This window comes from Mirounga leonina, unplaced genomic scaffold (assembly GCF_011800145.1).
Source record: "Mirounga leonina isolate KUSES-001 unplaced genomic scaffold, KU_Mleo_1.0 Mir_168, whole genome shotgun sequence".
NCBI lineage: Eukaryota > Metazoa > Chordata > Mammalia > Carnivora > Phocidae > Mirounga > Mirounga leonina.
In genome coordinates this window covers 2,350,411-2,354,510 of record NW_023270426.1, presented here as the reverse complement: position 1 = coordinate 2,354,510, position 4,100 = coordinate 2,350,411, and positions in this window count along the sequence as shown.

Sequence of the window (4,100 nt, the reverse complement as noted above, 5' to 3'; positions counted from 1 at the left end):
CCTTCACATGTGTTTGTTAGAGAGCCAGTAGCTGTTTTGAGAGATTTAAATAATGCCAACAAAGTCATAGTATCTTTAATTGCTCAGTACAAAGAGTATAATGCTGCTCACAGCATTAGTATAAATGCTGAGGTAAGAGAACAGTTTCATAACAGTGCCATGATAGTGTCATTAGAAAGAACATCACGTGCTATTCGAGCGGCATTATGCAGAATATGAGCAAGACAGCCAGTGCTTTCTATGGAATATATCTGTGCTTTTCTTCAACTGTGAATAAACTTTTTCTGCACCTTTGCCCAAACAACTGCATGGTCTACATCAAAAGCAATACAATGGGGCGCCTGGGTGGCTCAGTCGTTGAGTGTCTGCCTTTGGCTCAGGTCATGATCCCAGGGTCCTGGGATTGAGTCCCGCATCGGGCTCCCTGCTCAGCGGGGAGTCTGCTTCTCCCTCTGACCCTCCCCCCTCTCATGCTCTCTCTATCTCATTCTCTCTCTCAAATAAATAAATAAAATCTTTAAAAAAAAATGTGGCAGGCACACAATCTGGGCCTGGAGGCAAGGAGAGTGCAGAGTTTTAGAAGACCTTCTAGAAATGACCTGTGTTCTCTTCAGAGGAAGTCATTCTCAAAATTCTTCACTCATGCAAATTCTTATTCATTTTTTTAAAAGATTTTATTTATTTGTCAGAGAGAGACCACAAGCAGGGCGATCGGCAGGCAGAGGGAGGAGCAGACTCCCCACTGAGCAAGGAGCCTGATGTGGGGCTTGAACCCGGGACCCTGGGATCATGACCTGCAGCTGAAGGCAGATGCTTAACCAACTGAGCCACCCAGTCGCCCCCATTCAAGCAATTTCTTGATGATGAGGAGAAACTGGTCTCCATGAACAACACTATTGTTACAGAGACACTTGCAGAAATTCTTTGTTCTTCTACCATTCTCTCCCCTCCACCTCCTAGAGCACACAGCATCACAGGAGAAATCGGGCAAATAGTTGTTGCATGTGTCTTGTGTTCCTGGCATGGCTGCTCGGCACCAGGTAACACGAGGGGATGGGGCACAGGCCCATGGAGCGCACAGATGAGCTGACGGTAACCAAGGCCTGACTGCAGCGAGGAGCACGTATGGGACTACACGCTCCAAATTAGCCTTTCAAGGTAGAGAAAGTGCAGAGGACCATTAAGAGGCCTCCAGGCAGCATGGTGAAGTAGGCATTCACTTGGAAAGGGTTGTGCGTGAGGCCTGAAGCCAAGTGCTGAGCAAGAGTGTGTCAGAGATGCAGGGTCGCGATACCAAGATGGCGGGAAGGAAGGCTTGGAGGAGGAGAATGGTAAGAACCAAGGACGTGGGGCAAGTGGAGACCGGATCCTGGAGGGCCTTGTAAACCACATCACCGTCTGTAGCCTTCTCCCTAAGAGCAGTGGGAAGCCCCTGAGCGCAGAGGAGCGGCATGATCTACGTGCATTCCTCTCTGACCAGCAGAGGGGAACATGAGCTGAAGGAGGCAAGAGCAATTGTAGGGAGTTAGGGCATGAATGCCTCCATCTGCAAGGATTAATAGGACCACCCTGCGAAGCACCAGGACCGCATTCATCACCAGGTTAATTCTCGGCCCAGCGAGACCTCCTTTGCCTCCATCACGAGTCTGTCTGGGCATTTCCTGAGGGTGGAGTGAGGTGGATGGTGGGCTGGCTTTGCGTACTCCTGCAGCTTGTCCCACCCTGACTCCCTCCTCCACTACGTTCCACTCATGTTTGACTTTCCCAAGTGCCTTGAGCTCTTTATCTTTTCTTTCTTTTTTAAAAAAATTTAAATTCAATTAGCCAACATACAGTACATACTTTAGTCTCAGATGTAGTGTTCAATAGTTGACCCAGTGCTCATCACATCTTTTCTTTTTTGCTTTTAACTTTGCAACAGGCCCTTGATCAATGATGTTTGCTCCCGCCCTGCCCCCCGCCCCCACCCCCAGACCACCCTTTGTCCCGGCTTTGCTCATTCCCACCGGTTGACTGTTTTTCCTCCAGCTTTCTCGTCAAATGTCCTTTCCTCAGGGCAGCCCACCCTGACCCCTGAGAATACCCGTCAGGCCCCTGTCGTGCTCGCTCGCAGACATCCTGTGTTTCTCCTTCCTAAGTGTGTATCGCCATTCATTCTGTTTCATTGTTCCTGTTGTTCAAAAATCTTTCAATAGCAAATGAATGAAATCCTACTCCAATGGGCTGAAGCCCAACACAGAAGAGGTGGCAGGAGGGGATGCACTGGTTCACAGAACAGGGAGGCCGGGACAGGGTCGGCATGAGCAGGAGGACCATGGTCCATGGTCAAGAGCTTGGGTTCTGCGGTGAGACTGTCCGGATACCGACTCCACTTGCCACTGGCCGACTGGTCGTGCGATTTCGTCCAAGTTACTCCACTGCTCCATCCCTCAGTTTCCCCATCTGTGTCCCAGCGCTTCCAGCGTTAGGAAAATCAATAAAGCAACCAGCCTCAAGCTTTTCTGCACAACCCCTTCCACAGAGAAACAAGATATAAATGCTCACTGTTATTGTCAGTGGCAGAACGAACGCCCGGTTCCATATTTCTGGAACCTCTACTCCTGCCTCTACGTGTGGCTACAACTTTGACCCCTCCTTTCGGGTCTCGGCTCACACATCCCTTCCTGGAGGTCGGGGCTTCCCTTCTGATGAGTAGGTGACGGGGGTTGGGATCTGCCTGCCCCACATCTGGTTTGGTCTGGGAACTCGGGCAGAGGCTGAGTCTTCCTGCCACTGGTTCTGTGTGGTGCCTGATGTAGAAATAGACTCAGACTTAGCAGTGAGGTACATGATTCTAACTAGGGGACCCAGTCTGGTGGTTTTACCCCCCAGAACCCCACACCCTGGATATTGTCTACAGCACCCAGTCCAAGAACACCCACACCACATTCCTGGGCAGGAATAATAAGGGATTCTAGCCCCAGAACCTACTGAATAGATAGATGCACTGGATTAGAGTTTGGGTGTTGTGGATTAGAGATTGGGTGTGGGCTTCTTTATCTGTGTGTTGTCGTGGATTAGAGTTCGGGTGTGGGCTTCTTTATCTGCATCTTGTTGTTTGAGAGTAAAGTGGAACATAACATGGACAAATCAGGCCTTTTGACTCGCTGATCTGGAAAGCAGACCTTGAGATCTGGGTGAAAGACTTGTATTCGGGACCACCCCTTGGCTGTGGAGCCAGTGACTTAGCCAGGCGTTTTTAGCATCACGTCCAGCTTGCTCTCAGTAGAAACAGAAGTCGATGGTTACTTGGCAGCCTTTAGGCTAGCAGAGGCTAAACGTGGGCCTGCCTGGCCTGCTCAGGAAAGTTGCACGGCCTCATCGAGTTCAGCTTCTCTTGCGTGGTTTTCCAAGCTGCTCCATGCCCTGGCTCCTTCCAAACTCTCCCTTCACTTCTCACCACTCCCCTGTCTGGGTTGTTTCCTAGCTACATGGAACTTCTGTCAGTTCCTCAGCAGCCAGGCCCTCTCTTGCCTCTGCGTCTTTCACTCTTCCTGGAACTTCCTTCACCTCTTCTTCTGTGACAGCTCTAACCGTCACAGCCTCCGGAGAGCTCTACCCCCAGCCTCCCCCAGCCCACGTGAGATACTCCTGATGCTCCAGGAGGACATGTAGGACGCGATCTTGCTCATGCGCTCTGTGTCCCAGGTCTCGTTGCTGGGCATAGTGCATATCAGCACAAAATACATGTTGAGAGACGAAGAGACCAAGGGAAGCAGTGAATGAATGTATGGGCAAAATATACCTATCCTCCATGAATGACTAATCAGAGAGTTACTTGCAGTGGGGAGGGACCTAGAAGGTGAGGGGTTGTGGGTGTTCTTGGACTGGGTGCTGTAGACTAAGGAATTGAAGCCTGTCCGAAAGGCCTGGGAGAACCCTTAGGTCAAATAATAAAGTAAAGTAAAGTAAAGTAAAAGGTAAAGTAAAGTAAAGTAAAGTAAAAAGTAAAGTAAAGTAAAGTAAAGTAAAAGGTAAAGTAAAGTAAAGTAAAAAGTAAAGTAAAGTAAAGTAAAAAGTAAAGTAAAGTAAAGTAAAAAGTAAAGTAAAGTAAAGTAAAA